The sequence below is a fragment of the Dermacentor andersoni genome, chromosome 2 (assembly GCF_023375885.2).
Source record: "Dermacentor andersoni chromosome 2, qqDerAnde1_hic_scaffold, whole genome shotgun sequence".
Taxonomy (NCBI): Eukaryota; Metazoa; Arthropoda; class Arachnida; order Ixodida; family Ixodidae; genus Dermacentor; species Dermacentor andersoni.
In genome coordinates this window covers 133,489,474-133,507,013 of record NC_092815.1, presented here as the reverse complement: position 1 = coordinate 133,507,013, position 17,540 = coordinate 133,489,474, and the positions used below count along the sequence as shown (strand labels likewise).

At 48.3% G+C, this 17,540-nt stretch overlaps 1 protein-coding gene across 3 annotated transcripts in view; it reads right to left on the bottom strand.

The window, feature by feature from the left end:
• Ptpmeg (protein tyrosine phosphatase Meg) overlaps positions 1-17,540 on the bottom strand; it is a 320,358-nt gene that overhangs the window by 190,434 nt on the left and 112,384 nt on the right. The window lies entirely within an intron of this gene.

Below are 17,540 nucleotides of genomic sequence, written 5' to 3'. Positions count from 1 at the left end.
AAATTCACGGTGACATGCATAGTTCATCGTGTTTATCCGTTCTGTTTATTTGTTTATTTATTAATGTAGCTATTATCCCTTTAATATATTCTCTTTTTCTTTTACAAAGCTATTTTTCATGATGTTGCTAGCACTACTTAGCCACATTCCTTGCTTACACCCTGCTTGTGCTTGTGCTATTTCATTTGGGACAACCAACCAACTGCAGTAGGAGACGTTGGGCCACGTCTACTGCCTCGGCGATAAGATGCCGAAGCCGACGTGAAAGCTAGTCAGAGAAACAGTCCGCATAAAAGTGCGAAGCTCAGTGATTCTAAACTCTCGGCGCGAATTTACGCGCCGGAGCAACATATATACATTATGGTCTGCAATGGGTGTACGGTACGGCTTTACTAAAATATGGATGGCTCATCGGCCTATTAAGGGTAATGGAGTTGAACTGAAAGATAAGGACAAAGCCAGTCTCCGAAGAGTGCTTCCCCGCACGGTCATAACGCCATGCGGAAAATGTTCGATTCCGCTACTGAAACCGGGCGCGACACCTGCCATGCGCCCACGCTGTTGATGTTCTATAGCGTCACCGTGCTATCCCAAGTTCGTGTAATACGTAATTTAAAACGCTGGAAGTAAAAAAAAAAATAAAAGCAAATGTATACAGAGGGAGCCATGCATTCCCGATGTCGTAGGTCCGTGCACATGGGCACCGCTATGACATAATCTGCGCGCGTCGAAGGCAACATTTCATTCCGTTAGCAAACATTCTATCACAATATTCCTTTTAAACAGCATGCTTTGCCGTATCACGACATACCATTTACGTGGAGGCTTTTCTGCCTCGAATGATAAGACAAAAATCTGTCATTTTGTAGCCGCTTGATACGGCCAACTCAAAAACCATACACGTCTTCCGTTACATTTGTCGAAACGCTTCGATACGTTCCCCATCTCCTGACGCGTTTGCGTACGATGGCATTCGCGAAATCTGCCTTGGTTTTGATTCACAAATAGAACAAGCGACGGTGAAGACGCGGTTCAGAGAAAGCTTGAATATGTGGCCACAAGTACACAGATTTGAGTCGCGCTGACGCGCACATTCTGGTGGCATATGGCATACAGCCGCATGTATAAGCGATGTCAAAATGAGAGAGAGGCTGCCCGGTTAAGGCGCCCAGAAGGAATGGTTCGGCGGAGCTTGCACTCAAGAGACGTGATCGACGAGCACGGTGGGACCGGTAAGTTTATACTCAACCAGCCCGTGGTGCATGCATGAACACAACTGAGCAACGCGGAGTCGAGAAACCTCAGCTGCTTAAAGGCGGTTCGCAATCATTTATGCAAAGAGATAGAAGTTGATCGAGTGACTAATCTATATATCTATTTATCTCTCTCTCTCTCGGTGTGTGTGTATATTATATATATATATACACAACCCTGAATGTGCGTCACCGAAGTTGGGAGGCTGAACTTGCAGACAAGCTGTAAAACGTGACGTCACGAAGACACGGAAGCACTGTAGCGTTTGAGTGTATATACAGGGTGTCCCAGCTTACTTTAGCCAAGCTGTTGAACGAAGAATTAAAGATTAACAAAAAAAAAAAAGCAAAACAAAAAAAGACACGTGGTACGAGATCGAATTATAAAACCTACGGTGTTCGAGCGTCAGACCTCTGACAACCGAACACCATATGTCTTAAAATCGCGCCTTGCACCATGCTTTTTTCAATCCGTTTCTTTTTTCGTTGAAGAACTTGGCTAAAGTTAGTTAGGACACCCTAGATAGGCAAACGCGATGGCAATCGATCGCGTGACATAGGCGAATTACTCTGAGGCGTGACTGGCGACAACCTTTCGTCCAAAACGAGTAGCGCTTGGGGGGACAAGTTAAATATTTCCCGCACAAGTACATGCCCTTAATACGCTGTTCAAACTAGCTTAGCCAAAGTGAAATTACATTACAGCTGGCCTTCAGTGATGCCCGGCATCAATTATGCTGGTTAATATACACAATAGGTGTCCCCTTCAAGTGCGGGCCGTACTGTACCTCCTCAGCTGCCGGGCACAGAAGTCAGTGTCCTCCCCAATTATGGCAACGCTTGGGTGCCTCAGTTGCAGACAGGGCGCGCGGAAGTTGCGAGTGCTACAGAAATGACGCTTATCCTGTTAACGAAACGCGACCGCACGAGGGCGATACAAGTGTCGCGCCCGCAAAGGTGGGGGGAGGCTGTTGCAACGGCCGGCGCGCGGTTGCGCCCGCGTTCGCAAACGAAGGCCGCCGGCTAAACAAGAACCCCGACCGCCGACGCCCGCCGTCGAAGCTCTGCACATACTCCAGCGGTCAGTAGCTCCGTACAGCAACCGGGCACGTTCTCGTTCGCTTTCTCTACACAAACGGAACAGGCAAAGGCAAAGCCAGACAGTACTGGCTTGAGAGAGGGGGAGGAGAGGGGGCGAACGGGGTGAAGAGCTATAACGAAAGCAAAGGCTGGAAACGAGATACGCAAACGGTGGAGCACAAAGAGAAAGGAAGTGCGCGGTCAGCGAACGTTGCGCTAGCTGTGCAACGGCGTCAAGCACCGTGTGGGGTCAAAGTGCACTTAAACGTCGCACGCTCGCTCGCGTGCCTTTCTCGACCTCGTGCACGGGGTTTATCGTGCGTCGATAGGGAGCGCTGATCACGCGGCGGCGGCAACCCCCCCGCACCTACTGGGGGTCAAAGGATAAGTGCGCGCACGAGAGCGCTTCTCTCCTTTCCATCGTTACACTGCATAACGACACACACGAATAGTTTCAAACCAAATTTGCTTTGCCCAAGTGGAGGCTGGACTATACCTGAAGGCACACACTGTAACAGCGCGAAAGCTTCTCGCCTGTCGAGACTGCCGGGTAACTTAAAAAAAATGTATATTGTGTCTCAGGTCTGCAATGCAGCGTATTTAGGTATCAGATAACACGCTCGCACGCACGCACGCACGCACGCACGCACACACACACACACACACACACACACACACACACACTGAGAGAGAGAGAGAGAGAGAGAGAGAGAGAGAGAGTAATGGTCTGACTACGCTTTTCTGCCTTCTTCAGATGCACTTCTGGCTGTGAAACATGCATACGCACTTCCTTGTGGCATAACGCATATTTACTATACCGGCATAGTTTCCAATAAACATTTGTTGAAAGTTAGCGCTCGTGTGGCTCGCCTCCTTCGTCCTCGTCTTGGTTTTACGCTATTTTACTATTTCGTCATGTACCAACACGATTGTCTGCTCTCGTTACTGCTGTCTTTGTTTCGCGCGTCAATTCTTTTTCTTGCTGCCCCTCCTCCCTCCTCTTTGCTTTCCGAATTTTCTTTCAGAAGCGCACTGATTAATTGCGTTTTGTTTTACTCGAAAGTGTTTGAATTTATATCGTGAGTAGAAATATGTGTAGCAGAGCGCAGAAAAAAAAAAAAAGAACCCGACATCGAAAAAAAAATTGTCCTACCATATAGCAGAAGCCTAATGTAGGAAACGCTGTACAAAAAAAAATGCTAACTAAATAATATATTACGCTACTGTAATAAAATACAATGACATCAACGCCAACCTCTTAGCAACCATTTCGGTGCATTCAGTTGCAAAAGAGAAGGTTAACCAGTTATTATCTCTTAAGCGGATTTTGCGCAAGTTAGAAGTGCACAAAATTCTTTATCCAATATCGATAACGGGAGTTCCCTTGGAACACGCACGTGTCTGCTGTTTGGGCTAAAAGAACAAAACGAAAGCAGGTACACCAGGATTCCTCACGGGGCTGCAGTCCCGTTCCAATATGTCAGGGGTGCCGTCAAGATGCCGACACCGTTGCAGGTTATATTAAGCCAAATTAAGCGTTTATCCTATATGTCCAGGAGGCGAGTCACCTTACTGATAAAAGTAATGATATAAGATATAAGTTTTTCCCATTGGAAATAAAAAAAAAAAAAGAAGGACGTTTTTTTACAAAGCACTGCAAATGCACTGACAATACACGTTCGGACATATACCGCCCAATGCAACCCACATAAACTATGACGCAAGTCAAGTACATGGATGGATGGAATAACTTTACTGAAAGGTCCTGCGAGCTACGGGGCGCAAGGCCCCACAGAGCGGGCTACTCCCACGTTGGGACCGGGAGTTTTAACTCTCTGGCCGCATCGTGGGCTGGCTGGACGGCCCAGAGCTGCTCCGCCAGGTTCGTGCTGCGTAATGCTTCTTGCCGCCTGGCGAAGTCTTGATTCTTGTTTGCATGGGTCCGACTACACGGCCAGAGTAAGTGGTGTACGTCTAGTGTGCCAAGGCAATTTTCGCAATATGATGTTGTGTATAGATCAGGCATGTAGTGATGTAGTCAGTTCTGCGTGGGGTACGTGTTGGTTTGAAGCATTCTGAACATGAGGGCTTGAGGCCTGGTGAGCTTATTGCGAGGTGTGCTGTATATTCTGCGGTCCAGATAAAAGTGCTTTGTGATGTCGTCGTATTTGGAGGGAGGGTCCCCATTCTCGCTCGCTGGGATGGTCACGACCAGAACAAGTGGCGTCGCGGAGGGTTAGGTCTCGCGCGCTCCTGCATGTGAGCCATCTCATTGAGATAGGGAGAGTCGTCCTGGATCACTCCGAGTTGTGTCGGGAACCAGCAGATGGTGTGATGCTGCAGCGGTGCGGATGTATCGACTATTTGTAGTGCCTGTCTTGCAACGGCTCCTTTCTGAAAGGCTTTGACGGCCGAGCGTGAATCGCTGAAGACGTGGGTTGCACTCGGGTCTGTGATCGCGAGTGCGATGGCGACCTGTTCTGCTATCTTGGACTTGTGGGTCTTGACTGTGGGAGCGTTTGTGACTTGATTTAGCTTATTAACCGTTGTGACAACGAAGGCCTTCCTGGACGGGTACTGGGCCGCGTCTACGAAACAGGCTATAAGATCTTCTTATCACGTATTTCGCGCAGGATGAACGATCCGCGTGCCAGCCTTCTGGGTTGATGGTGCGCGGGGTTCATGTTCTGCGGGAGTGGGCGAACCATGTAGGAGTTGCGTGTGTCCATCGGAACGCTTTGGTATAGATTCTCGATTGCTGTGGTATCGTGACCTAGTGTGGCTAGGATTTCTCTACCCGGTTTGGTTACAGAGAATCTTGTCAATTGAGCCCGTTCTTGAGCTTCGGCGATTTTTTCAAGTGTATTGTGTACCCCCAGATGCAGCAGGAGCTCTGTCGCGGTGCTCTTGGGGATTCCCAGCGCTAGTTTGACTAGCTTCCTCAGTTGGACATTGAGTTTGTCCTTCTCCGCTACCTTACATCTGTGCATGGCCGCCTCGTACGCGAAGTGGCATAGCGCGAAGGTGTGTGTTAGCTTGAGGAGATTTTCTTCCATAAGGCCGTGTTGTCTATTTGCTACGCGTCGTATGAGATTCATGGCATTATTCGACTTTGTCACGAGCTTCTCCACTGTCGCGGCGTTAGAGCCGTTGCTCTCAATGAGCATGCCTAGGACTCTGATTTTGCTGACGTGCGGAATGGTTCCTCCGTTTTTTGTTCTGAGAATAATGGCGTGTGTCTCTGATGTCGCTCTTTGGCTTGGGACCGCTTCTCGATGGTTTGTAGACGAGGAGCTCCGACTACGCGGGCGAACATCGCAGGCCCGTAGGAGCGAGGTATTCCTCGATGGCGTCGACCGCTTGCTGTAGAGCGTTCTCAATTGATCCCAGGCTACCTCCGTTGATCCAGAGCGTTACGGCATCTGCGTATATGGTGTATATGATGTTCTCAATTTGATCCAGTCTCTTGCCTAGGCCGGCTAGCGCAAGGTTGAAAAGCGTCGGAGAGATGACAGAACCTTGAGGGGTTACTGCCCAGTTTGTATTTCTGGGACTTGATTTCCCCTATAGGGGAAATCAAGACAGAACGGCCACCCTCCGTCTATAGACGGAGGGTGGCCGTTCTGTCGCTCAGGAACGGTTTTGTATAAGCATAGCGTCTAGTGCCGAGGTCGAGGTTAGAGATCGTGTCGAGTATGTAGTCATATGATAAATTATCGAGTACAGCGCCGCACATAACGAACATCACAATGAGCGCACAACAACAGCGCCCATAGTGGTTCCGCTTAGAGCTTGCAATGACGGATCCACCAGGGTCAGTGTTCACCATTAAAGCCCGACGCATGAACTGCCGCACGCTCATTAAAGGAGAGAGAAACGTATTCAACACGATCGTGAGTCTTCGATTTGGGCTGAAAAGAACGCGTTCGTGGAACCACGTTCCTGCAATGTAGCGATCGAAGGACAATGGCGGAACCAAAATAGGAGATCCTTTCTATACACCTGACAACTGCTCGGCGCGGCGGCGCCTTTCGGTAGGGAGTTTCGCTGGCAAAGGAGTGTCCGAAGGTTCAAATTTATTCGTGCCTTTCATGAGCGCGGCATTATATAAGCACTTACTATAACACGTATAAGACACGGGACGCGTGCCTTTATGTCGTCGTTTACTTCGCCCCAAATGGAACGTGGGCCATATACTTCTACGTCCCCCATGCGCCGCCTCATGACACCAGCCTACCAGGTGTGAACATCCACGGACTCCGAGAGAGGGTGACACGCGCTGCAATAACCGATCTCGGAGGCCACGGAATAACTATCGTAATAATTGAATCAATCATTTCAAGGCGCGGGCGGCGAGGAGTGCGCGCTGCCTAAGCCACGCCAATCCAAGGTAGTGCCATAAGGCAAACCACCTGTGTATTACCACAGCCGCAGACTTGGGCCTTTTATTTTTTATTTTTTTCGACATCGAGAAGCAGTCTCAAGAAGACTGGCGAGACAACGCTCGAAGTCTGGTGCTAAAATGAAGGGCAGATAATGTCGACACCATCCACTGCCCGCGAAGGGCTAGAAACGGTGTAGAAACGACTGCCCACACGGCCTGAAGCGGGCGAGTGGGCTGCCGCTACTTCGGGTGATGACGTATAGTTTCCGTGGAAGAAAGAAAGAAAGAAAGAAAGAAAGAAAGAAAGAAAGAAAGAAAGAAAGAAAGAAAGAAAGAAAGGAAGAAAGAAAGCGTCATTATGCTTGGACTTCAGGCTTGCACTTCAGGAATGTGCCAGTAAAGGGTCATACAAAACACCGGAGATGCACATTGTTAGGATTGGGGGCTCAATCCCATCGCTCGTAACCCGTCGTCAAGATTGGAGTCCGGCATGAATTAGAAGGTAGCTGGCCCATGACGTCGTCCAACTTATCCACGCTGAGGACGTTGATGAAGGGAAGGACTGGTTCTCATCGAGAACGAGGAATATGGGTTTAATTACAGAATCGACATCAGTCTAGCATGACTGCTTGAGAAAGTACCTCAGTCTAACATGATTGCTTGATAGAAGTGCATCAGTGTAACATGACTGTTTGAGTAAGCCGCACAACAGAGGTTTATAAACACTCAGTCCTCCCCCGATACCCAGGTGACGGAAACGGCCGTCCAGTCATCGTAAACAAGTCGCCTCTCTGCGGGACGGTTTACACACACACTCACACACACACTTCCTTGCGCGAGGTTCACGGTCCGGAGCCGACGTCAGACGGACTTCGTAGAACTCGTGGCTTGTGTCAGGAAAGGTACCTTTTATTCCCCGAGCTGACCCCTGCAGCGCGGCCGGGTGTCCATTGTCTTGCGTCTTGGACGGCGCGTGGGAAGGAGCCTCGAACTACATTCCCGCGAGCACTCCCCCGCTCGCGGCAGACCAGGGCGTTGGCGGCGGCTCAGTAAGAATAGCTGGTCCGCCGACCGCATTCATTCACAACGGCGACGAGGCTAGAGCGTAACGGTGGCGTTCCAAGAAAGGTTGCCGCCGCTATCGCAACTGGCTGGCAAAACTTGCATCTCAGCTGGGCCGTTCTTAACAAGAGACAAAATCAGCGGCGGTGCAGGCGCCATCTCCTGATGTTGAGTTCAAACATGGTGAACGCAGCTATTGATGCAAATGACTGTGCCACTCAGTTGCTCGTTAAACGGGACAGAGACAACATAAGTGCGAATACCCAGTTGCTTCGTCTTAGCTTCCTCCTCCCACGACAAAACAAACGAACGAACGAACGAACCGCGCAAATCGCCACAAGGTGCCGCTAGCATCCACGTCTCTGGTGCTTCAGAATTTATAGTCTATATATGCTTATACGAAGATATTTCTCTGGTATTTTACCTGTGCTAACTGGACTTTAGTATAGTATTAATTCTTGCAGCGCGCAGAGCTTTGTCTCTCCCATGAAGCTTCCTATAAAAGTTGCTAGTGGGAAAACAGTGCGGTATATCTCGTATGTCTCGTATTTTAAACAGACTTATCACATAATTACAATGCACACCATGACCCGCCAGTCAATTTATTGCGACCAATGCAAAATCTGCTTCACATGTCGTTACCCCCTTGTTTGCGCTGAAATATTGCATGGGGAATCGCGAATTTGAGATCGGAAATTCGCTATGTCGATTGTGCCCAAAACAGGAAGAAATAAATAAAAAATAAAATAAAGATGCTTTCTACACGAGCCCTGCTGTCAAAAAGGCGAGCTAAGCCAATGTCTGCCCAGGGGCAAACGAAGTAAGCATCACAAAAGGCAGCCGGTGGCGCTTCCGCATAAACAAATGGTCGCCCCAATTCACGCCGGTTCGCTGAGCGCGCTCCTCTTAAGTGCCCACTGCGATTGTGACAGCGGCTTTCCATTTCTGTCAAAACAAACCATGCGCTAGGAACCTTAACAGAACAAAAACGTGACGTGACTCCAGCGTATGTACTCGGGGAAAGAGCGCAGCCTAATCCCACAAAGGGCATAAAGACGAAACAATAGTATTCGACGAGGCGAGGGCGGCGGAAGAAAAGACGCCGCACAGAGCAGCGCCAGCAAGCCGCACCCCGCGCGCATTCTCCGGTTATTCAGTTTTTAAGTCTTGCTTCGGTAGTTACGCATGGATAGGTTAGGTTAGCGAAAAGGTCAATACACTCGGATAGAGCCTCGTGGCAGTACTGACGTCACATTCCCGAGTAATTTATTCATTTTGCTTATTCGCGCGTATTTCTCTATTTATTTACATGTTGCGTTCGCTGAGAGAGAGAGAGAGAGAGAGAGAGAGAGAGAGAGAGAGAGATGCTATAATGACCCCTCTGAATCATAGAAAAAGAAAAATACTTTGGAAACAGTCAAAGCGACGTGAATAATTCTACCAGTTTCGGTTTCGGCTGATGTCCTGAACAACCATTGCGCGCATGAGAGCCCGTGTGCGCCCCGCTATAGCTTTCCGTTACGCCCCATACGTGGGAATGGAACGGGCGAATAACTGTCGACCATACCAAAGTCTTTCGGGCGGCCGGACTAGACAGCCGCTCCCGTATTCGACTCGCAGATTTCCATGCCGAATAAAATTTTTTTTTTCAATCAATCAATGGCGCCATACTTCTCTCGAAATGCCCCCTCCAGCACCAATCTGCTCTCGACAAACATCGAGCGTCGGCTTCGTCCTCGTGACGTCACTGCGTCGACGCCTCAACGGTTGTGCATATTCGCATGGACTCCTGTCTGCCTTTCGCCCCAGCTTGTGAAAACGGTGCAGTGCATAAACATAACATGCGATTAAAATTGGGTCGTAGGTGGGCGATGCATAAATGCATTGCATGACATTACGCGTTGCACAGGGGGACATACAAAAAAGAAAAGAAAAATAGTGCGACACGTTTACCTTCACAAGTATTTAACCGCTTCTCGAAAGCTTCGGCATCGCACGGATTCCGGCATTCGCGTTAGATCTCCACGTTCTTTTTTTTTTTTTTCTTCTAAAAGTCTCTATACGAATACGGAAGGAATCAGCAGGTATGCGAAAAGTTGAACGACCTACAAGAGGCTCACGAAAACAGAACACCTACAGGGTGTCCCACATAACTTGAGCCACGAATTCAAAAATGAAAGGCGCGTCGGAAGCGACTTGAACCGAACGCATACTATTTGAAATAGGCTCTAGTAACTCCATTGTGTGTTTTCCCCATAACTCACAAATTCACAAAGTTTAATTACCAAGCTTTTTAATTATTGGCTAAGGTCCCCAAGTATGATACGTAGATTTGTAGAGCACCTTCAGAAACCACCGACCGGGTTGTTTCCTTTACGATGCGTCTCACGTAGTCCTTTTTTTTTTCCGGGTTGCAAAGAAAGCCCGCGATATATGAAAAAAAAAAAAAAAAAAGGCACGTGGCGAAGCGCTTGCGCAATTGGTATCGTGCTGCTCCCACGCTCCGAATGCATGCCCCGAATCGCCTCTTTATTGTTAGTACGTTGCAGCCCATTTCTGGCTGCTAGGTTCGCAAAGCTGACGAACTGAATCGCTTAAAATTTGAAGAAAAAATCGATACATCTACATAGATATCACTAGCTGTGGCGGCAACACTGGGACACAGCCACCTGTATACTTCAATCGGTTTAGTGCTTCCAATTGGAAGCAATACTTTCGCCTAACGCCTAATTTCCGCCTTCCGCCTAATGAATGAACCTAATAACGTCGTTCATTAGGCGGGAGCAGAAACGTTCGATCAATACTGCGGACGACGCTGAAGGCCAAAGTTCCTACTTTTGACTCACTGCTTGACTATATGGCGTTACGCTGCTAGGCTCGAGGTCGCGGGTTCAATACCGACACCTGCGGGCGCAGGTGTCGAGATAATAATAATAATAATAATAATAATAATAATAATAATAATAATAATAATAATAATAATAATAATAATAATAATGGTCGTGTACTTAGACTTCTGCGCACGTTAAAGAACCCAAGGTGGTCAAAATAATTCCGCAGCCCCTTCTATACAGCGTTCATCACAATAAGATCCTGGTTTTGGCACACAAAACCCAAGAATATAATTCGGTTAGACTTACTGCTATTGAAATGCGCGCCGAAAGAAGTCACCCGGAGTTAACGGTGACGTCACGGATTTCGGAAATTTTCTAAGCTAGGGGAAGGCGTATGATCGAAATTTGGAAAACTAATCGAACAGCCTTGGTTAGTCGGGTCCAGAACGTCATAGAAAATATTTGCGGATATTTTTCTCTCATGGAATGTACGGGGGCGAGTGTAATTGTTTGCGCTTATCTGGCGTTAATCTATTTTTTAAAATTTTTTTTAAAGGAAGAGAGACAAGAAAACACTGCAACTGAAAGTCAAATCTTTTGCTAATACATTTTAACCAGCTAGGAAAGCTTAGCCATTTATGACACCACCTAGCTTACACACACACACACACACACACACACACACACACACACACACACACACACACGCACGCGCGGCTGTCGCTGTAACCATGTGCTCGCTGAACGTGGCCTGAGCGATTTAGTGAGACAGAAGCGAGACGACTGAATGCGTACGTGGCGCCGTAACATCGACGCAAGTTAGCGAACTTCCGGGTGAGTGATGTCAAAGCGCTCGAACCTGACAACTTCACAGCGACCTAATAAGTACAGAAAAGCAAAGCCGCGGAGTTGGATTTATCAAGGAAAACACGCTGACGATCACGTGGCGCATTATCGAAACGCTGGCTTCAGACATGAGGTACACCTTTGTTCATCACACCAAACCGCTAGTGTACGGCATTTGATCGGGAGCAAGTGTACGAAGCGCCACCGGGAAGATTGTCGCCGTGTACAGGAAGCGTCGAGGAAGCCTAAAAAGAAGGACCCCTCTGAACGCGCCAGTGATCTTGCATGCCGCACGGATCCAATTGAGCGACAAAATTTAGGCAATGCGGATGCGACACGGCGGTTCATGGGCAGAGCCATACGAACAGATTAGAGAATCCCCCTCGTGGATACGTGCCATGCTCCGAGGCAGCAGCAACAACAGCAACAACAACGACGACGACAAGGATCACTGAAAGAGGCTAGCAAACGCACTGCAATATTCAGACGCGATCAAGGAAGCACACGTCCCACGTAGTTTACAACTTTTCCTCAGCGATATGACAACGTTAACTACTCCCCATCGGCGTGAAGGAAAGACGCATGGTTCAGGAAGAGAGCGAGAGAGCCAGGGGGTGTGAACGGCTTCGTTGGACACGCACTCGCACGTTAATCGCGAAGCAACGAAGGCGATATCCGCAAGCGGGGCGGCATTATACGAGGCTTTCGCTGCAGGCACAAGAGAGAGACGCCGTGGTCCCAGAAAGAAACGCGACGTGACAGTTGCGCACGCCTCCATTCTGGCATTAAAAGCCGAACGATGGGCGACCGCGGACGGGTTGAAAGAAATAAAAAAAGGCGCGGCGAGAGATCGTCCAGGAGACGGCGAACGAGCCCTGCACGGCCGCCGGGACGGCGATGCGGCACGCAATCAATGTAGCCGCCGCTATATAGGAAAGTAAATGCGACAAGCCAGAAGCTCATAAACTCTGCGAGGACAATGCCGCTCGTTATTGCGCAAAGAAGTGCGGGCCAGTCACCGAGGGCAAAAAAAGTAAAATGGAAGAAAACGGCGGCGGAACACATGTAAGCCATAACACAGGGCGGCGCTGCCACCATTATGGTCGTGCGATAGGTTGTTACCGCTGATGACGAGAGCACATATGCTGTATGCGAGTGCTCGTCAGAACTGCGTCCTTATTAATTTAATGAGATAACCCAGCCGGAGAAGACAAAAGAAGTCCGGCAGAACCCATCTTAGTATAACTGCCGACGTTAATGCTATTAGCGTTGAAGCAATGTGTAGCGATGCACACCGCAATGGCAACGCCGAAACGCGTCATGTGTGACGCGTGTATTTCAGCCGCGCTCCTCTCTCGCGCATCCCACTGGCCATACTGCGCCATCTAGCGCCGCCGCCGCGAAGCACGCGCTTGGCACATGCGTGAATATGTATTCAGACAAGACTGTTTGAGTATATATGACGCGGGTTCGACATCGCGCCGCACTAGATAGATTTTAATATTTTTTGAGGTTGAAGAGTGGCCTATACCCATGGTGAGACAAGTCGGTCAGACGGCTAGTTCTGGACCCCATTTCCTCAGCACAGCTGCCTGATTGTCCACCCATTAGACTATGCACTATACCTAGTGACGCAAGTTGGCGAAACAAGCCGCGGTAGCTTAACGTCCATGGCGTTGCGGTGCTAAGCACGAGGTCGCGGGATCAAATGCCGGCCGCATTTAGATTGGGGGCGAAATGCAAAAGCGTCCGAGTCCCGTGCATTGGGGGCACGTTCAGGATCCCCTGGTGTTGAAAAGTAATCCGGAGTCCCCCACTATACGGCGTGCCTCTCAATCAAACCGTGGTTTTGGCAAGTAAAGCCCCAGAATTCAATAGAAATCAATTCCAAGCTGGCGGGAAGCCGGTTAGAGACACGTATAGATATACAGCTACTGGAAATCGCGTGAAGTCTCCTAAGAATGCTAATCGCATTAAAAAAGCTAAGGCGATGCCTTTATTTATTATTTTCATGTCAACACGAGAACGCACTTACAGAGACTAGCTCAAGAAAAGAAACGCCCCGCAATCGTCAAATACCAGAAACGTCGCGAGAGGTACTGACTTCACGATCGCGAGAAAATACGCAATCGATGAGAAATTTACATTCCGTTGTGCTAATTGCCTCGCTTCCATAATATCGAATAAATGTTTAACATTCAAAGCTGGCTAAGTATACCATGAAAGTTTGCGCGCGTCAAACAAATACCACCCGGCTCTCTTGTGCAAGCATTTCGCGAATATAGAGGCCGTATCGGACACTATAACTATTGTAAAATCTGGCCCAATTCATACTATATTGATGCGATGTTGCGAAAGTATGTTTCTCTGCAAATTCCTCAAAATGGCCGGCTGGCAATCGTGAGAAACAAAAATATAACCACTATCAAGGAAAGAATTTGCGATGGTAAATTGTAGCTTCGTAAAAACCATCATGAGGAGCAAAGCCAAAATGCACTTCATCGCGTTTAAAATTGCACTTTAATGAAGGTAAAAAGACACAGTGTAACACACAACGTATACACACAGGCAAGAAGGCGACGGGACGAGGACGAAACAAAATTGAATTTTCCTATGGGAAATTACAAATACATAACCTCCGGCGCATGCGCGAGAACCATAGCAACACCGACACGCAAAACGCTAATCATAGAAACAAATCATTCGATCGATATAGACCAACACCCCCAACTGAACAAACCTATTTCCTTGTCAGTGACGACTGCGGGCGCACTGCGCTAGCGCACGCGTTTCCTTGCCTAACGATATAAAAGGTCTTCCAAAAATCCCACCGTCTGCCACTGTCTTTCCGCGGCTCAAAATCATGCTGCACGTCGATTGATAACGAGGTTGCCACGGAGGCCAGAACTTCCCTGCAGATGGTGCCTGCTTACATTGGTATAACAGTAACAAGAAACACATCTTAGCCTGGATTACAGCGCGGTATAGCAGCTCGGTGTCGAAATTGGCGCGCCGATGCAGGGTCACACCGCGCCAAAAATACGCGCCAAGTGCGCGGTCTATACGAGAGCAAATACATGTACGCTCGACGCATGGTTACACCTTATGCACGGATCAGTGTGGCACGTATATACAGTATACTATATAGACGCGCGAACGCGGCCTGTCAGCCTTCAGCAGCGCGCTTCAATCCTGCAGGAGACGCTGTAACGCCGGGGTTGCTCTCACGCACGGTGTGTGCACGGCGCACGGCTGACGACCGGCCCAGGCCTCGGGTCCACGGCCGCCGCCGCGACCCACACTCGGCATCGACCTTCCGCGCGCGCGGCAACTCGCATTTTCTCCCGCTCAAGGGCATCGCTGCTGCAACGGCCACAAACGACTCTTTGATGAGAGTCGCGCTTCCGACGCGTATGAATTAGACACCACAACGACGCACTTCACTGCGTCGAGCGCGATCCGCGCGGCTGAACCACAAATGCGTCGCATGACGCCGCCACAAGCGCCGTGCGTTTTGCGGAGTATGCATGCAATATACAGACCGTGGACTGCGATAACGAGGGTTATGCTTCTAGAACCGCTCGTTCTATATAACCCCGCAAGCAAAGCGCGAGTTTCACCACCCCGCGACGTTCTATAACGAGTGATCACTTTCTTTTTTTTTAAAGGTTTTATTAATTTTTTTTAATCGTCTGTGGCAGGTAGCACAATTCTACTTCTTGAGCAGGAATACTCGAAGGGGCGGGGATTACTTGCACGAGACATCGAAACACATATTCAACTAATACTGCAATTTGCTAATACTATAATTAGACTTATACTGCACATAATGCAATTTACAGATTGTAGCCGATGAGCGTGTAAGGTGTACCCGCTTAGAATGAATTTTCGGGATCACGCCAGTTTCGAGATATTCATCGCCAAAGTGTGCGACGAAATACATGGGCGTTCCAGTTACTTCCCTGCTTCAATGCATAAAAGAGCGTCTTGTTTAAAAAAAGGAAATCAAGTGGAACAGTGAATCTTTGAACAGTGAACAGGCGGGAGTTTGATGGAGCATGTCTCGAAACCCGTGCCATTATCAAAATTTGTTTTTAATGGATATGCATTGCAAGCTCACCGGCTACAATCTGTAAACACCAATATATGCCGTAAAGCAATTAATCATGAAGTTAGTTCATAAGTTTCCGCCAATTAGTTGAGCATGTGTTTCGATTTTTGGTGCAAATGTAAATGACCGCCTCATTGAATATTCCAGCTCAAGGAATACGTAAGGAACAAGTTATTCTTGTTCACTCGCGACCTGCGGATGGCTAAGGAGGATTTAGAGGATGAAAACATGTTAGCCATAGCGGTACCTACGCTTTTGCTGGCTTCCCCTTTTATTTTTGTTAGAGCTTAATGACGTCGCACCGCCTATAGCTAATGCAACTCTAAAATCGTTTGCCAGCCTTAATAAATTAAAGTAACTTGTGGGGCTTCACGTCCCAAAACCACTATTATACGAGGCAGGCCGAGGATGGGGGGACTCCGGATTACTTTCGACCACCCGGGGGTTCTTTAACGCAAACTCACGATGCGCGGTACACGAGCGTTTCTTGGCATTCCACCCCCATCGAAATGCAGCCGCCGAGGTCGGGAAACGAACCCGCGACCTCGTGCTCAGCAGCGCAACGCCATAGCCACCAAGCCACTACGGCGGGTGGCCCGCCTTTACGAAAAAAAAAAAAGGAGAAAGATATGCTCTAGCAAGAAGTTCAATAGACGGGGGACTCTTATTGGGAACTCTACCTTAATAACTGATTATAGCGAACGAACTGTGCAATTTCTCATGCATCACGTCACATGCATCACGTCTTCAAGAGATCGCGCGCGCGCGCGCGCGCGCGCGCGTTTGTGTGTGTGTGTGTGTGTGTGTGTGTGTGTGTGTGTGTGTGTGTGTGTGTGTGTGTGTGCGCGTGTGTGCGTGTGTGTGTGCGTGCGTGCGTGCGTGCGTGCGTGCGTGCGTGCGTGCGTGCGTGCGTGCGTGCGTGCGTGCGTGCGTGCGCGCGCGCACGTTTGTAACTGTCCATCTTACTATCACAGATTTTGCTTCATTGGTAAAGTTGTTTCGGGATGATGAATGGACATCTTGCATTTTATTTTAGTGAATGTAAGACATCCCGACTAGTTGCCTAATCGCAAATATTAGTGACGTCTGCGACCGCTATTTACTATAAATAAAGACAGCCCTTCACTTCATTCAGGAAAATTATGCCTATATGATAAGCTAACGTGAGACGAATCGGACTTTCTTAGAAGCATCTGGCACATACGCAACAGTTAGTATTGACACACGGTAAGAGAACTTAGCGAAGCCTTCAACTCAACCAACAAAACGGAAGTCGCGTGCACTGGTGTCACGGCGCCTTATTTAAGTTTATTTATTGTAGTGAAATTCCTCTAAGCCTACAAAAATGCTTACTATATACCGTAAAGTAATGCAATGACGTATATATGTCACGTGACTACAGATAATATTGCCACTCACTGAGCGTAACAACCGACACTTGTCTGAGAAACTTTCGGGTGTTGTAAACACTGACTGCAATTTGAAATTTGCCATGATGGTTAACCGCACTTCCCCTACATTCTCTCCCTCTCTCTCTCTTTCTCTCTTAGCGTGATTCTAAGAGCTTTCGGCCTGTAGCTGGTATACACGTTTCTCGCAGGATTTCTTTTTTTTTTTCGCTTCGACATCAGCGAAGATAAATAGAGAATCAATTTGCCAGAGCTACACGAACAACCTAATTTTTAAAACAAAATGAACAATAACCCGGTCACCAAACGATGTGATGCTATCTGCACAGGTACCAATCAAACAGAAGCAACGAAAAGATTCACAAGCTGTTTAGCGGCCGAATAAAGAAAGTCTTGATGCGGTACTTCTCAAGTGAAACGTGTTCTCACGGAAATTACACTGTCAAAGAAGGCAATATCCGGTAAAATTAAATTAATTAAATTCTGGGGCGCATTACGTGCCAGAACCGCGATATCTTAAATATCTCTAAAATAAATTTCTAAAATATCTCCGTAATTCCC